The sequence below is a fragment of the Cebidichthys violaceus genome, unplaced genomic scaffold (assembly GCF_023349555.1).
Source record: "Cebidichthys violaceus isolate CVI_PGR_0920_01 unplaced genomic scaffold, fCebVio1.0.p SCAF_8, whole genome shotgun sequence".
Lineage (NCBI taxonomy): Eukaryota > Metazoa > Chordata > Actinopteri > Perciformes > Stichaeidae > Cebidichthys > Cebidichthys violaceus.
In genome coordinates this window covers 10,651,177-10,670,564 of record NW_027176964.1, presented here as the reverse complement: position 1 = coordinate 10,670,564, position 19,388 = coordinate 10,651,177, and the positions used below count along the sequence as shown (strand labels likewise).

Genomic DNA, 19,388 nt, shown 5'->3' with positions numbered 1-19,388 from the left:
ACTTTTCTTTTGCAGCATTACGATGAGCTGCTCTGATTCATTAACGTAGAATGTGATCAATCAATTACCTGCTGAGCTGAATAAAACAAATGCTGACACAGGTAGTTACTGGATGACGCTTTAATCGTCTCACTCATTTAAATGTCAAATAATCCGAATATTATGTTTGTATATAACAATATCTTCTGACATTGGCGGATGGAATCCACTATAAAACATTGTGGGGAAACCCCGAGCTGTTTTGTTTTTTAATATGTTATTGATTGGCCAAATTCTTAATTATTTGTAGGACTACAACCAATAATTATTGTCATCATGATCTATTAGTCGTCAAGTCTGTAAACAATCATTTTAAAAGCTCAAGGCTTCATCTCTCAAATGGTTTAACACAAACAGGATTCAGAAAAGAGCAGAAATAAATAAATAATTAAAATATATTACTTTGAATGATTAATCGCTTATTAAAAAAAGTTAGACTTTGTGATGACAGACTAATCTGCTAATCATCACGACTGTTAAAATGCAAAAGAGGAGCAGAAACCCTCATGCTTGATGTCTTGGCTTGTTGCTCTCCATTACGGTTGTGAACTAATAGAAATGCCGTCGGTGGAGGAGTCTGCTGTTTCTTAAATGGATGGTAATTTCATCCACGCCAGATGAACCGTTACATGTCGTCCTTTTTTTTGTTGTTGCTCTCAGGCAGCAGCAGCAGCAGCGCGGAGATGGGAAGCAGGTTGGGTGAATCACACCCTGATGTACTCGCGTTCCTTCAGCCGATCATGCACACCATGCAGCCCGACGGTAATTTAGCACCCTGGGGAGTCACAGCTAAATCCTCGTAAAGATACGCTCAAACATAAAAAGGCTGGAAGAAGAACTTGATGGATAAGCAGAAGCATCAGGAGGAAAGTGGTGTTTATCGGCTGCTGTCATTGTAGGGCAAGAATTTTTTAAATTTCAAAAATTAATTTCTGAATCCAGTCAGTCTAAATATCTCTGGCTGTCTTTGAATGAAGGGCCATGATTAAAAAGGGCTGTGAGGGCTAAAAGCACCATCCTTCAACTGAAAGCAACAGCGCTGCATCACTTCAAATGAGGAATAAAATGTGTCATTAACTTCATGCGGCTTGCTGTTTGTCAGCTTTATCATTGCTATATAACCATTTATCATCAACGGTGGTATCGCCTCCTTATTACCACCGTGTCATTTGTTTTTATACGGGAAACAACACATAAATACTGCATACACCCTGCCAAGAACCGCATGTATACTTCCAGTGTTTTGAAAATGCTAAAACTGTTTCCGTCTTTAAATCCAACTTATCCTCTCTCCTGGTATCGATTCTGCAACCTTAAGTCTTAACTTAATCCTCTTTCCAATCATTTTAAACAAGCAAACCTCACCCCGTCTTTGGATTAATTTCTACATAAGGTAACATGAGGCCAGTGTGCCCACTGTGACTGCAGTAAATCAATGTAACTGACAGAGAAACCGTACTCAGTGTGGATGTCACTGCAGATGTGCAAGCCACTGAAAAGGTCAGTTAACAGTGCTAATACAGATTTGGCGGGATGGATTAGTGCATTCGTACTTCTGACCTTTTCCTTATATTCCTCAGCATCCTCAAACATTCATATCTATAATATATTTTTACGTGTATTTGTATATGTACCTGAATTTGGGTTGGGTTCTCAATTTTAACCGTTTTATGAGAACTGGAGAGTCCTTAAAACCACATGCTTTACAGTTCTGCTTCTCAATTCCTAACAGTGAAAATCTGGACCCTCCACACTTTCATCTACAAAGCAGGAGTTTATTCTATGGTGTAGTTTTTATAATATGGCTGACAGGCGCTACAACTGAGCCCCTTAAAATATCCTCAGTGCTCTAACATTTCAAACCCAATCTTAGATGAAGCCATGGAAAAGCTACCCAAAACTGACGTGCATGAATTAATGTTGGCCTTCAAATAATGGCTGAGTTAAGAGGCAGATATTAAACGTAGAGAGAGAGAGAGAGAGAGAGAGAGAGAGAGAGAGAGAGAGAGAGAGAGAGAGAGAGAGAGAGAGAGAGAGAGAGAGAGAACATGAAACAAAGCTCCACGACCGGAATCAAACTTGGGAGGTTTCAGTTTACATGACACAGCCGCTAAACCATTGAGACGCCCCATAAATTATTCTTTTTTTTTTTAGGAAAAGACCTGATCTGAAAAGACCAAAAGACAACTAGAACACATACTAAACGCAGTCGACACAGACCTACATAGAGAGGGAACAATAAACCTGGAAGTAGGATGAAGCACCAGCAATTTACAGCGAACATTTAATTTGGACATAAAAAGATGTAAAATATCTCCATATTTTATTACATTTTTACTAACCAGAGTCACAAAATACGACGACTCATAAGACGAATGACTTTCATGGCCTTTTTGCTGCACTTGTAAGGACCCACATTCTTGATACTGACTAAACTCCCGCAGCGTCTTTGACTCACGCAACAACTCTGACTGCTTTCCAGACGTCTGTTGACCTGTTGAGTAAATCCCAAACCCTCAAAGTGTACAGAGATGACACGTCAAACAATGGCCTCCCTGTCCGAATATTTGCAGAACTAAAAAAAAGATTCTTTCATCTTCTTCACCTCGCCTGGGCGTTGTGTAAATAACATAGTGGCCTGAATAGAGGTGTGAGCTGCTGCATTAGCCTACTCCATTAGGATGGATCACCAGATTAAATCTTAAGAGTAAAATGCTCAAATATTTAACCAGAAACTTCTAAACTGCCGGCACATCTAACTGTATACACACAAAATGTCATAACGTTTTTAACTTTTTTATTTTTTTACTTCTATAGTCTTAGTTATGTAAATGGCTAATATAATGTATATTCAGATTGTTTTAAATTATATCCAATTTGTGAGATTAGAAAGTAATCAATTAACTATTTTAGATTTCAAGTTTAAATATTATTCATTGAATTTACAAACAAAAAAAGAAAAACGATTTTATATCGTGATAATTTGAATTAGTGAATCTGAAATTTCTTTACGGAGCCCTTGCAGTGCGCCATGTACCCCACTTAAAGAATCACTGCTCTAGTGTGTGTGTGTGTGTGTGTGTGTGTGTGTGTGTGTGTGTGTGTGTGTGTGTGTGTGTGTGTGTGTGTGTCAAACCTAGTCTAAATAGATCTATTCTTCCCATAGAGGAAGTGGCTTTTTCACAGACTCCACACTGCTGCTGCCTCTGGCATACTAAACTCTTCTCCAATCCACATTCTTCTTTATTTTATTTTTTTCTCACGACCCCCCCCCCTTCCTCTCCACCACCTCCTCTATCACTCTTTATCTATAATCTGTTCATCAACAGCTCGTCTCTCTCCTTATCTTTTTGTTTCCTTCCTCATTTTGTGCTCCCCGTTCTCATTTGTTCCATCTCTTCCTCATCCATCGCCCATTCCTCTGTGGTGATTTATTAACCTGAGAGGTATTTAGTCTTTCGTACACCTAACATGAAACATGGAGCCACAATAGATACGATATTTTATCTGATCTGATACATCACGTCTAGTTATCTTGAAAAATCTGCACAAAAAGCACAGAACTGTGCACACACTAAGGACAGTTACACAGTCTTCTCCTTTCTTATGTGTTCAAATGTATTTTTGTTACAGTACGAGTGGACACTTGGGAGTCTTGGTCTTTTTTAGGTTATGTGAACATACTTATCAAAGTAATTGGGAACATACTAAGACCACGTGGTTTTATATACTCTTGTGTGAAATAAAGAAAAGTACTGATTGTTTACTCATTTAAGAACTTTAGTGCAAAATAATCACATTTTCTGGGAAATTGAAATCAGTGTGTGCTGTTTATAATCAATTTAGACAACATAATTGTGTAACACAATATTTTGAAATATGATTTTACCACGACATGATTCCATTGAAAGAGGATAAATTATCATATTAAATTATCGCCCAGTCCTAGTTTAGGACAGCATGCTAACATTTGCCAAATAGCACTCAACTAAAGACCAGCTGAGGCTGATTGAAATTACTTTTGCAGATATTTGGTCCTAAACCATTGGACACCAAAAAATCCACCAAAGTTATCAAAATGCATATTACACTTAATGAATATCAGTACCAAATTCACCAGCTTGCACTTTAATAGCTGTTGAGATATTTCAGTGTGGACCAAAGCGTCAGACCGGCTGGCCGACATACTTTCAAGCCACCCTGCCAGATTTCAACAGCAACAAGACTTTTTTTATTTCTTTATAATTATCTTTTGAAAAGTTGACAGAGAAAGTAATAAAGGCCTGGAGGAAGTTTCAGAGAGCTACGGTGTTTGCAGTAGGTGGTAGTAACACGATGCAACACCACATATGACAAAAATAGAGCAAGTAGGACGAGGTGACATTTCTATTCAAATGTGAATTCTTTAGTAGATCCTTTCCCCCGTGATTCAGCAGCGAGCACTTATCCCATTCATTGTGATTCCAAATACAGTATATCCAAACCCCTTATTTGTAGTCTGCTGGTGCTCCACAACCAGTAAATAATCCTTTTAACTAATCCACATCAAATCTCTCACAATGCTAATCCGTTAGGCATGATGGTCGACGGCAGCCATTCATCTGTACACACTTCTGACTGTGCTCTGGCATGCATAATTAAATTGTGATGGCAATTTGTTGTATTGCTGGGGCTTGGCAATGACTTAACTATTCATGTGCTGAGGGTTCACACTTATTTATAATGGGGCGGGACAAGGCAGCGTTGTGCATTATGTACAAGACAAGCGTGACGTGACTGGCGATGAGGAAAACAGAAATTAACAGCATGATGATTTTTAAATAAAAAGTCTGATTCAGTGTGTTAAAAACTTGAGTGAAACATTCATAATAAACATGCATGGATTCGATAGTTAGTTAGTTAGTATCACTACCCCCTCTTAGTTGTGTACAGATTGTAAAGTTCTCTGAGGCAAATTCTTTTATTTTTATTTTGGGCTTTACAAAATTGAATTGAAATTCATCATTTTGATCTCCGTCGACCAAGATTTCTTTAGATGATTAGTATTTCTTTATGCTTTTCTATGCTGAATGACGTATTTCCAAGAAAGTTATGAGTGCTTTCTGGTAAACACAAGATTTGAAGCGGTGCTTTTGTGTGATTATTTGTAGAGAAACTTACAGATCTGATGATCAAATCAACTCATCGATTAGTTGTCATAATCGTATGAGTGCAAGTCGACAAAGTATTGTTTTTGTTTGAAGATAGCCTGAGTAGTGAGATGCATGAGGCAGCAAGATGTTCCGATAGTGGAAAGCAACATTATTCTAAAGAAATATTCAGACAGACACATCAAACGGGCGGCATGTCGGCGTACATATCGGCCCAGACGATCCTTCAGAAACAACTCATATGAGTGTTTTCTGATGTGTCACCTCTATACTTGAGGGCTGGTTAGGTTTAGGCAAATAAAAGTACTTGATTAAGGTTAAGAAAAAAAGGTCAGGAGTAATGCTAGAGAACATTGGCATCACAGTTAAAAGAATGAATTTTGCTACAGTGAGAAAAGTGAGTCCCAGAGTTCCATGACCAAATCAACACCTTCTTGACCAATCCACCCCCATGTGTTGTGAGAGTGGAACAATGGCTCCTTCTGCCTTTGCTACATAAAGAGGAATGCAATTACTCTCACGACTTTAAGAGGAAAAACAAAACTACGGTGTTATTTTTCTGGTGAAGACAAATACCGATGTATGTTGGAGAAATGTATCATACCATTCTCTTAGTTATAACTTGTATGGCTTAAACCTGCATATATTCATTTAAACCCAAATAATAAATGTTATCATATCGAATGTATTTTCATGTCTAACCCTCTTCCCTCAATAACAATACCAAGGCTGGGAACTCGGCCTTGGTGGATGCATCGGCAGGCAGAGGAAGAGGACATCTGTGAAGGGGGAGAGGGGGAAGGGGGGCGAGATAATGTGCATATGATACTTTGTTATACTGTTCCTTGTTGTTAGAACTCCGAACCATCTGTGGGGAAAGAGCTCTATCAAATTGTCTGTTCATTAAATATGATTTTAATACTTTAAGAAGTTTGTCATCTCGGTTATTTCTCACAGGGAGGTTAAAAAGATTTTTTTCCACCACAATGTACTCATTATTTCGCCTTGAGGCAGTCTTTGCCTCAAACGTATTTTCTTATATCTTAACACCTTGTTGTGCATTTGTTACGCATGGTGATGATTAGTTCAACACAAGGTACACATAGCCATCCAGGTGGCAACCATCACAGGTGAGAGTTGAAACCAATGCAAAAGTGGCTTAAGATGTTCACACATTTTGAGTGTGAAAATTACTTTTGTATATTTTTTTATCTAACCTTTTTTTCCCCATTGAGATGTAAAATCTTTATTCCGACCTGACCAAGATGGCAGCATCCAAGTTTCACACATACAAGGACAAATAGACTTTCACATACAGGCACTGATAAAAGACTTCAAACCAATACGGCAAAAAGGTTAAAAACATGCAGAATTTCACAAAAAAGAGACAAGCAACAGCAAAATGCATCCACCAACGAATTAGTATTAGTTGATCAGTAACAGGACATATGCATTTCACTGTTCAAATTGTCCTTAATCCTGTTTTATAGCATCTTGCATGCTTATAAAATAATCTAGTTTATAATGACCCGCACCAAGATGTGGATAAACGTCTCCTGGATATTAAAACTCAAATCAAAATACCTCATTTGCTTATATCAAGACAAGCTGTAACAGCTGCTAAGCCACAGACTCATGCAGGCTGACGTCTCAAATAAACTATGTTGAATGAAAAAAAGAACTTACATTAAATTGAAAAGCACATTCGTTAGCGTTCCTTATTTTTAGCTGAAAATGCACTAAATCACTAAATCAACACCGATGTGTAAAACGATGCATTTTGTGAGGCGTGAAACACAAAAGCAGCCGACCCTCACACCCAAATCAGCTGATGCCGCTTTGCTTTGTCTGATGTCATTCCTCTAATAAAAGGTCTTGACTCTTTAACATGGTGATGTAACTGCCTCACAGACTTCATCATCTTATAGACCTATAGATAGAGATATTGATAAATCCCACAAGCCTGTTCAGAGTTATATAACCAGTGCACAGACGTCATTTTTTGTTTATTTTTACCCTGACAAACATGTTCTGCATTAACACAGCCAGGCGCCCAGTTGTTACTTTGGGAGCTTTACATTGCAAAGCGGCTGCATATTACAGCAGCAGCCCTCTGCACAGCTAATAAATGAATGTATGAATGAATGTAACGCATTGTGAACGCTTGTTTTAAGGCACAGCAAGTCCCTTGTTGAAAACACTGGGACTTACCTACTTAGACACATTAAAAGCAGACCTCTTAGGGTGGTGAATATGACAAAATGTCCTCCGACTCATCACATTTATTGTCTGCATGACTGCATGAAGACACAGGGGAGTCATCTGACGTGATGTGATTGATCTAAGCAAGAGTTTTGACTTTTAAAATTGCTTCTACCCTGATCGTGTTTTGGCAGTGTGCCTGCTCTTTGAGATCATGCTCATCAAACCAGGTTGAGGTCACTGCATGCATGCGTTTCTTACATGGAGCAAAGGCATATATTAGTTTTCTGCGTATTGCAGTATGAGTTGTCATCTATCATACAAGGCCTGTGGCGATAATGTGACGTGATGGGTCTGAACTACACAGTTCCATGTCAAAGCCTTAACGAACCTCAAAGGCTGCATGTCAGCACAGCGGTGTTTTGACCTAAATCCTAACATCAGCATGCTAACATCTACAATCTATAAACGTCTTCAAGAATTCTCTTAGTGCAAAACAAACACAGGCTTGTAGAGATCACATGGGTTGATGAGTGCTGCAGCTGTTAGGTGACCAACAAGTTCTTGTTTTTCAAAGCACATTCACAGCTGTTAATAAGTGACCTAACACACTAATCCTCTCCCAGCACCCACTCAGAGGAACAGGGGAGTGTTGTAATGCATTCGGTCAAGCCTCATCAGAATCTGACGTAATGTCAACACGGTTTTTATCATCAGTGAACATCCATTCTACGGTTGATTGTCAGAGTCATTTAAACATTGTCAATCTCACAAAAAGACTTCTTTTAACATTACTGCAGCCGAGCTGTGACATTTAAGTGTGGAAGAGTTACAGTTGTGGCTCGTACTTTCAGAGCTACATAGCTAATTACCGATATACTACATCTCCATCTTCTCTCCACATAACTTCCAGAAGGTGCTTTGCCTGGCGCCAGTGATTATTCTAACCCCTGATTAGTGGCCTAATTAATTAAATCAACCACGGCCAGCTCCAGCATCAACTCCAAAAAGCTCTTCAACGTCAACATCAAATTATAGACAGCTAAAGGTCAGCTACTTTAGTTGCATAATCAGAAGGCATTGAAAAATACAGTTTTTGTAGCCATAATTATGTTACAATATTGTAAACTAACGTCTCTCTCTCTATCTCTCTCTCTCTCTCGCTCTCTCTCGCTCTCTCGGACAGTGTACTAAATAAATCAGAGCAGGGGTATCACAAAGCCCAAATCAATGCTTTGATATGTAGAAAAGGGTGACAGTCACATTTAATACCAAATGTTACTGATTAAAAGGGGATAACTAAACAACTAAATACTGACAAAGCGAGAGAACTAAGGGTGCTCTCACACCTAACCTGTTAAAAACTGGTGTGAAAGCTGTCAATTGAACCCTGGTGTGGACCAAACAACCAAACTGAAACCTTTGTGACAGCAAAGAAAATAAATATACAGAAGCATTAAAGTCAGTCCAGAATTTGTTTTCCCCTGGAGGGTCCTGATGATGCAGGACGATCATCATGACAAGTTACCTGTCAGTGTGAACTGGAAGTGAAATGCAACAATGTATCATTTTTTTAATTTCCCTTGGTACGGACCAAAGTAATCCAAAAAGAGATGGAGGAGAAATCATGGACTAAATTATTATCAAATCATCAAATATTCTCTTTCAGGTTGATGGATTATCCCTTATTTGATGTCAGCTAATCCCTCTGATCCCTTCATGTCGTCCATTGTTAACTGCACACCAACACACAAACACATTGAAACAGGCTTGGAGATAAACACATTTAGAAGGTAACACATACTGAGACAATGATAGACAGTCTCACAATAAAGCCAATAAATCACCATCACTAAAGAGTTCAGATGCTCCATAATTCATTGATACTCAAAAGGCTCAAAGGAAAACAGACCTTTAAAACAAACAATCTCCTTTGTGATGACCCTGAGGTGCAAAAGTAACAAATTAACATAATAGTAATGATAACATAATTTCAGACTAGGAAACAGAATATATATATATATATATATATATATATATATATATATATATATATTACAACAAGTTAACACAATCAAAAACACACACAAAACAAAAAAAGAAAACACAAAAAACATAAACCAAAGTAGAAAGTAGGGACTCACTTGTTTTTATTTGTATTTGTATGCACCCATTATTATCCTGCTTTATAGGCACTAACTTGGTTCCAGCTACCCTCCTTCAGGGATTTATTATAAAAATGCACAATTGTTTTCTTTTCTATTCATTTGTGCTGATTTGCAATTCCCTCCACATCAGCTGACCACCTACCTTTTGTGACATGGTGTTTGTGCAGCAGGAACAATACTGTCTAACTAACTCTCACCTCCTTTACGTTTTCATTTCTACCTCTATACGTTACAAGCGTCACAAACAAAGGCAATAAAAAAAGGTGACAAAATGCACTGGACTGATCAGTCGATACCATATTATCTGCAGCAGAGAGTTTCTCTCTTCCTTTCCTGTTTGCAGTGATCTGGCTAACCCAAACCTCACACTCCATGTGCTACTGTTACCTAACAACCAATCAAAACAGTCATCAGCGTCTACGCTGTATGCCAGAGGTCCACTATTAGTCTAGTCCAAGAGCCAGTTTGATCAGTGCTGTTCAAGGAGTCTGACAGTGCAGGTGTATAGTTGCGGCTAAGACACAGAACAGTATGTTTGGATCCTGTCCGGTCACAGCAGCCATTGCGCCAAATCAGGCCGGGGGGGTAGCCCCTTCCCCACTCCCTAACCTACTGATTCCTGCACCCTTGTTGGGACCACACCCATATTCTACGACCTGTAAAGTTTCAGGATTGCATCTTGGATGGTTGTAATGCTATCAACAAAATCTGTCCACAGACAGACAGAAGTATAAACACCTGGCAAAGAACGCAAAACAGCTTCTGTGGTCGTTCCTGCTACAGTAGGGCTACGGTCGAAAAGTTAAAAAAATATGTCCTAATGTCTTTTCCTAACCACTTTTCCTTGACCTCGATGGAAAATGTCACGAGGTCACGAAGAGACGTGAAGGAGAATTCAGGACCGCTGGGCTCAGAGAGCCCGCCTGCGCTTCCAATAAGCTATTCATGATGAGTCAGTGGATGTTATTGATGTCTGCCGTGGAGAAATTACAATCTTCAGAAGATGGACTGCAAAAAGCACATCTTACCCCCCCGCTGTTGTCACCATGTTGTTTCATGCTAGCTATATAAACAGCTCCTTCAGTGACGGTGTGTGGAGAGATGCTGCAGGTCCCTCCTTCCTGCTGCCTACACACTTTTCAACACTGCTCCCAGTGGACCGCAGACACCAACACTGACAATTCACTCATGTGCAATACCAGTTAAACTGTTCAGTATCAATATTTCGTATGCACAATAATGTGAATTCAACCGTTCAATTATATAGCTTTTACAGTTTAATTAATATTTTTTATAGGCCTGTCAGGCTTTGTTTAACTTGCGCTTATTGTTGTTGATCCCATTTTTTGCTGAACACTGGAAATGTTCCCGCCGTAGGACTAATAAAGATTGTCTTATCTTAAACGTGTACATTACCAAGTTGATATTAAAATATAAACACTTGGCAAAGAGTGCCAAACAGCTCACAGAACTTTATGTGATAAATAGTATGTGAATTGAGGGAGACCATATAAATGTGTACCTCTTACTACCTGTTGATAATTTATGTTGTTTATGAGATTTGATTATTGAAGGTTTGCTTTATTTACTTTTCATTTTATTTGTTGTTTTGTTTTTTACTTATTTCTTACATGTTTGATATCAATAAACACAAATAAAGGGACGGCATTTACTCCTTTCCTTTGGTAAAGGATGGTCCGATGCATCCTTTGCTTAAGGAGATAAGAAAGGAAGCATTGAAGCATTTAGAGAATTCGACCAGCTCTTGTCATGAGTGCTAACTGAGATACTCACGGGTCATTGTACTCATAAAGGAACCCTTCCTAAAGAAGAAAAGACTTCTTCAATCGCAGCGTTTCCAGGACCACAATGCGCCATGACGACACACACACACACACACACACACACACACACACACACACACACACACACAGACTAACAAGGTGAAAATATAACAATACAGTAAAAAAATCTATATTTCTAAAACTATCTGGATCATGTACTGCATGAATGAGTTGGAAACTGCCAACAGACCAGCCAGACTCTGCGCTGCCTTCACAGCACGCTGCCACAAAGGTACTATCTATGGAAATGTCATTCCCTTTCTACAGTCACTGCGGCTGCGTTTTCTATTCTTTTCATTTGTTTGTGAAATGTTGTTATCTGTTATATTTATTTGTTTCCTCCAGTGTTTACATTGAGGAAGGCACAGTAGCTGATTTTTGTTCCCTCGAAATCTTTTCTCCATCTCGTCTTCCCATTTCCTTTTTGTGAATCTGTCAACGTGTGCGAGAAATAAAAAACGGTGTAAGATCTGAGAGAGAAAATGAAACTGAGGCAGGTGAGAAAAAAATGAGAGAGAGAGAGAGAGTGGTGTGTGTGTGTGTGTGTGTGTGTGTGTGTGTGTGTGTGTGTGTGTGTGTGTGTGTGTGTGTGTGTGTGTGTGTGTGTGTGTGAGAGTGTTTTGCCAGATGACAGCAGTGGGGAGGCAGTGTGTGTGTATGTGCGTGTGTGTTTTGTCATTTATCATTTGGAGAGCTTGCTTGTTAGAGCACACACACATCTTAATAGTCACTCTGAACCGGGAGAACCGAGATGAGAGGAGGCATTTCATTACCCCGTCAAGACTGCAAACACATGCAGCATACAGTATAATGTGAGAGGGTGCTGACATACACGTACAGTGCTAGCTAAACATTTAGGATACACACACACACACACACACACACACACACACACACACACACACACACACACACACACACACAAACACACACTGGCATGTTAGAAACACATGTTCCAGTGGACAAACAACAAAACAGGATATTCACAATATGCACCCATGTATGAATCTTTGCAAACGAGTCTCAAACTACGAGCAATCACACGACTGTGGAAACGCAGTCACACATAAAACTATAACGTTAATTTCATGCATCCCTTGGTGGCTGTTGCACATTTTTGAGCATCAGCCAGCAGCCAATTCTGGGCACTACGAAGGCCTAGAATTGGCCCAGTGGAAGCATAGCAGCAAAGGAGGAATATTTGGTTTTCTGCTAAAAATGATTTTTCAAACATTTAAATAATATGGAAATTAAAGATACAGTATTTTTTTGTTTTGTTTCCCCTTTGGTGATACCTTTGAGTTTGGCCATTAGTGTCCATATGAGTATGGTCGAAGAAGAAGCAAATGGCACGTGCGCATACCAGAAGCCAACGCGGAAGTGCCTTTAACTTGCATTCACTCTCGCACAGACATGATATGATATATGGCTATCATTCAACATAGAGCATCCTACGCATAATCAGTAAGTAGTCACCGGGGTTTAATAATCATTTTTTGTTCTGTGCTGCTTCTGTCAGCCTTTAGACATTCTCCATCGTCCACAGACACAAACCAAACAATCGACTTCCCTCACGCAGCGAGCGGCCTCTTTAAACGAGCCCTGAAGGTGTCCTCTCTAGCCTCATATCACATTTCCCGAATCCACACGGTGTTGGCGAAGATCTAATTCTGCCTTCTGCCGCACACATCACCGGGCTGCTGGGACAGTTGATACCGTATCACCGCCTGCAACAACACAGCGGCCCGGACAGCGAGGCGGTCGAGGACGTCTCGTTTCACCTTTTGAAAAAGGAGTGAGTTCCAGCTCATATTTCACTGGATGAAAGCACAGACGCCGCTTCTTTATATTCAGGTTCTAAATGAAGAGAATGTTGTTGAGGAGATAGTGTTATGCAAAGAAGGAAGACTCAATAACCAAAACCCAAATAGATGGAAATGACAGACCAATTGGTTGGCTAGAAAAACTGAAATGATGCTGCAACACGTGGATGGAAACATGCACACAGCAAACTGGCTCTGTGGAAGGAAGTGAATGGCTCTGAAGAGGGGAAGCAGGGCCGTTTTAATGAAGTTATGGCACACATTATGTTGTTGACGGCCCTTCTGCGTCCGCGGCCATGGCTGCGCCGGCTTCCTCGCTGTGTAGGAGTGCACAGCAATGGGTTTCTTAGGTGAACGACCTTGTTTATTGGCTTATTTATTTTTCTCAGAAACAGGTGAAATACACTCTGGCTCAGGGGGGAAAATGCCAGCGGCCGACATAACCGGAAAGGAAAGCAACCTGGGCCTTAGACTCCAAATTAGAAGGACCCCTGACAGCTATAGATTTATAATGATGTTTATATATAAAAAGTATAGCATTAGCTACTCTAACTCATTGAATCCCAAAATAACTTACAAAAGGCCCCCAAAGCAACTGTGTACTTCTATTTCAGAGGAAACATTGTAGTATTACATTTACATGACAGATTCATGTTACTGGTTAAGTTGCAGATTCAGAATTGACTCAAAAAATATAAAAATGTGATGCATTATTATTCATTAAACTATCCAGCATCATATGAAAGCTCTATCCTGAACTGACGTGAAGTAACATGAAGTACATTGTGCTGATAATACCTCTCTATGCAGTAATGTATTAGTATTTTAGTTTTACTTTTTATAGTTAATAGTGATCTTCTTCTAACACTGCCAATACCGACATTCCCAGTTAGAGAAAGGGTGAAAAGTAAAGCAAGACAGAGTTTGCCGGGTGCCTCTAAATCAGTAAATCTGTCCCTGAAAATCACACCAAAGTTGCTGTTTCTCACAGTCACAAACATCTGTGGAATACACTTATTCATTAGTAGCTTGTTTTTACATAACCCAAGCAGAAGTAAACCTTTGATTTAATTGAGGTTCGTAGCAAGACTTACACAGGGGAAACACAGTCTTACACTGATGAAATACATTCTGGTTCGATTCAGCTTCCCGTCAATATATACAGCATCTATGACATCAGCAGGCTTTGTCCATCATCCAGAAGGAAAAGGAAGTGAATGTAAGTTAGGCCCGCTGTGGTCAACATGCGGGACGTGTCGCGTATATCAAACATGCTGCGTATTCAAATTGCTCCAAATTTGACAGGAAACTCCATTCGGTCCCCTGCTATGAACCGGCCGAGTGTGAAGAAGATCAGATGAGCGTTTGTCGGGTTGCCAGAAACATACAGACGTATAGACGTACGTACGAGTCCTTGCTTTTTAGTTCGAGTGATACAAGCCTGATGTTGTGCAATTATTCATGTTTGTCTTCTTTTAATAAATATTACATTAAGGGTGCTTTTACATCTAACATGCATCCTGATGTAACACGGAACCCACTCTTGCTCCATTTAAGCACCGAGGAAAGCACATGAACATAATTTAACTCATGTTCAAAATGTTTTTTTCAATCTTCATATTCATTTTCTAGTGTTTCCTTGTTTGAAATTTGAGATGAAATACCTTTTCAAAATAAAACACCAATTCAGCAGACTGCTGATTACAAATATCAAGGCTCTAAAATCTGAATTACATTTACAAATTTGAAACGTTTTTCAGTTTCTAACCCAAATACTGTGCCTCGAGCTCCACTGACGGAGCTAACAGAGCATTGTTTTAAACCTAAGCAGCAGCATTGAAACCCTCCATTAAATATGTAGGATGAAAGTCATAAAACATGCTGTACCACAAACTCTCGGGAAGGTGAAGGTCTACGGAGTGAAAGTACTCTCTGGATTCAACCCGGCTTTAAAAAGAGGTTTAAACCTCAGTTTAGGAAGGAAAACAAGAGGAAAAGTGGTCTCTTTATTAACTGTAATGTAATTACTGAACTTCAAATTGTAATCCTTTTGTATGACATTAGTATATTAGTATAGTGCTCAGTTACTCAATTAAAGTAAATGTCTTGAACTGAAGAAATAAACTTTACTTAAGTTAAAGTGTGTAGATGATAAGGAAAATGGAATTAAAAGAAAATCCAAAGAAAATGGAAAAATGCTAAATTTAGTGCAAGTTGGAACCATAAAACATCACATCACTTTTGCACAAAAAATGATCAAAGCTTTTTGTATGGTTTGTGTGCATACAAATCCTAATTTTTAAAAGGACTTAGGGGACTGAGTGTTTAGGATTTAGGGGGATTTATTGGCAGGAAATAATATTCATAACTATGCTTAGAACAGCCCGTCATATGTAAATAGGTAGCAGTACTCCTCGTATGTCAGGGACAGGAAACGCAGTCACACGTCACAGTGACGTAATGACAACCTCTGCATGTTCCACCATAAAGTGGTGTTTGTGCTGCTCTGCTTTACTTGACGAGAATAAGGAACTCCAAAATTGACTATTCTTCTGCAGTAGCACTACGGTAGAGCATGCCATGAAGATAATTCAGGTGGAAAAAAGTCAGTCATTACATTCATGTGTTGCCTGATGAGGACGGCTCAGGTACATCCTGCTCGGAGTCTAACATCCGTAGTTCTGTACAATGTAAGAAGACAGTTCATTCTAAATGAGAAAACCCCTGTAGAGCATCCAATTAAAACAAGGCCTGGGAAAATAGTTTGTAGCCTCCCACTGAGCGACATGCTTGTGTGTGTGTGTGTGTGTGTGTGTGTGTGTGTGTGTGTGTGTGTGTGTGTGTGTGTGTGTGTGCGTGTAAGCACTCAAGCATCCACATGTCATGTGTGTAGGAAGAAGTGATTAATAGGAATAATAAATAAAAGGGTTCAGGCTTGAGAATAATTCACACACAAAGACGCATTCGCGGACGTCTGAGCGTACACCAGCTACAAGCAGAAAATTGCTTATTAAAAACTCACAGATCAAAACCGAACGCATTAAAGCTTGTGTCATCATCAAAGGAGACTAGATGCAGCACCTACTTTATATGTGAGGCTGGTCACACGTCACATGAATCATAGGTAAGGTTTCCTTAACAGGGCAGTGATGAAACACAAGAGAAAAAAGAGGGCAGTATAGTACTCAGATAACTATATATCAATATGAAGACAGAAATACTTTCTTATTTTTCTCTGTTTTTGTATTCAAAGACCCCAAATCAATTTACCAACCTCCTCCAATCTTATTAAAAATGTTTCTCTGCAGCTAATTTGCAACAGCAAATACTTTTTGACGACGGTAACATAACGAGGAGGATAAATGAGGATAAACTGATAGAGTATCCGGCAATACAAATCAGTGAAATGTTCACTGCCAATGTATGTCATTTTTCTGCTGACAATATATCTATAGCAGCTCACATGGTAGAGCACGTGCACCATTTATCAAGTATATGTCCTCACTGTATGTCATCCTCTCTCCACCCTGAGTTTCCTGTCACTCTCAAAGCTATCTCTATCCAATCAAGCAGAAAAGCCAAAAAATCTATATATTAAAAAATTGGTTCTTGCAATACAACAGGGCTCTAATTATTATCATTTTCAGATTAATTGTTTCGTCTATGAAATAATAGTTACTGTTAAGTGTCATATTTAAATGTTCTGCCCAGCCAGCAGTCAAATGCAGCTTATTGGTATAGAATATAAAGAATACGAGCAAATATTCACATTTAAGGAGCTGGAACCAATGGAGTTTTGGCATTTTGCTTAAAAAAACAACAAATTGAAACTATCAATTATCAAAATAATACGTTTTCGGAAGAATGACTGATTGATCTAAGAAACAAGGTTTTCAATCTACATTGCAATTTTTTTTTTTACAGAGAAAAGACAAATGTTGGATTTTTTGATTTTTTTGATAAACAGCTGATTTGCATATCACGCATGCCAGGTCACACTCACACACACACACACACACACACACACACACACACTCTCACACACACACACACACACACACACACACACACACACACACACACACACACACGCAGCCAGGATATAAACTGTGGATGCTAGCCACTCATACAGGGAGCACCTGTCAGCTGGTGTTCTGGGACAGCCAAGGGCTTGTTTGTTTCTGTGTGTGTGTGTGTGTGTGTGTGTGTGTGTGTGTGTGTGTGTGTGTGTGTGTGTGTGTGTGTGTGTGTGTGTGTGTGTGTGTGTCCATCCAAGGTCCCTCTCTTTTCCCACAAGACCCCCTCACCTCTCCACCTGCCGTCCCTTCCGTCTCACTTCATACCAACCACCATACCACCCTCCATTAGATCTCTCTCTCTCTTTCTCTGCACCTGTGACTGAAAAACAGACCCGCTCAGTCTTTTCTCTGCCTTCCTGCTCATTACAGCCCCGCAGGCAGCCACTCCATCACAGAGAGAAGGCAGAGATAAGCTACAAGAGTACACCTGTGTCTGGTGTGAATGCCAAATCCAGAGTCAGTGACAGCCAATTCCAGACCAAATAATGGAATCAGCAAACCTCAGCTTCAGACAAATATACCTGACAGCTGTATCTCCCACTCCCAATTCCAAAGCGTGTTACAAACCTCATTATCAATTGAGAAAAGCAAGTTAAAAAAAAAGAAAGAAGAGAAAAATGTTGACATTGCCACAATGGCGCTCACGAGGGATTAAGTTTATAAAAAACTAATTTGCTGATGGAACAGGTGGAAGAAAATAAGAAACATGTTTTCATTGCATCAGCAGAATGCGGCTGAGCGTTATCTGACAAAAGGAAGATGAATCTATTATATCAACAACTACCTGCAGAAATAAAAGGCAGGATACGATTTCTCAATTAATGATGCGAAGAAAGGAAGAAAAAAAAGGAACAGTGTGAAAATAAATCAATATATAATCAAACGTGTGTGTCAAATCAAATCTGGCTCATTTGCAAGGCCTTAATATGTGTTTAGGTCAACAATATCAGCGGCTCCTGACTCAGTCCAAGTCACGGCAAGACATCACACCTGAGCAAAAAATGGTAGTGGGTGCAGTAAGAGGCGAAAGGGGAATGCTGCGACCACAAAATAGCAATTGTAATAAAAATGTAACAGCGTTTATTTATTTGCTTTTACTCATTAAGCATCAGAGCAAACGTAGAAATATGTGAGAGGTATGCCATTTGTGTTTGTGTGCTTGCACCATGTTTCCTCCATTAGATGACAACACAATCCAGCAGAGGGTTTTTCCGGCCTCATTGGTATCAGGATCAGTCGAACAAAAACAGCAGGAATCAGTTCCTCTTTCTCGAGCTCTATTATCTGTGAGTATTCATGACAGAGAGCGCTGTGTGTGTGTGTGTGTGTGTGTGTGTGTCCACTATGTAATTATAGATTTAGTAAACCAGAGGCTTAGTGTGACTCAATCAACCTCTGATTTGTTGGGTTGACGGATAGTGATGATAATGAGGTGTGTGTGTGTGTGTGTGTTCATGTGTGTGTGTAGGTGTGTGTATCAGTGTGCAGAGGGACATATCTATGATTGAGGGATTGCCTCTCAGCGTGGCAGTGGCTGAGCCAGCGCATAGGGCTGCAGCTATAACAATTACCTCATTATCGATTAATCGAATGATATTTTTTTCGGTTAGTTGATTAATCGAACGACAAATTTAGTGATTATTCTAAAGATTTTTTTATTTGTTTTATTTTTTTATTTGCGACTAATCTAACAATTAATTTACCCCAAATAAATATTAAAACGTTGAGTCTGATTCATATTTCAATGTTTTATTCAATCATCTTCTCTTAAGCACAAACAAATGTACACATCATTTAATTACGTAATCCTTTTCTTGAACTGGAGAATCAGTATTCCTACTTTAAAAATTGAATTAAAACTTGGAATGGTTATAACATGGATTGATTTCATAACTGGAGTAATATCAGTTATGATAATCAAACATATTTTTGCATCAGTGTGGGGCAAGCTAAATAATTGTAAGGATTTAAAACCATTTTCTCACTCAAACACGGCCAGGACCGACTTCAATGGATGTTTTCAAGCACAGATTGTAAAAACACGGAATAAATAAGTTTGGAAGTAAAACTACCAACCACAATG

General features: G+C 39.3%; 1 protein-coding gene across 1 annotated transcript in view; it reads right to left on the bottom strand.

Moving 5' to 3' along the window:
- b4galt2 (UDP-Gal:betaGlcNAc beta 1,4- galactosyltransferase, polypeptide 2) overlaps positions 1-19,388 on the bottom strand; it is a 161,112-nt gene that overhangs the window by 121,669 nt on the left and 20,055 nt on the right. The window lies entirely within an intron of this gene.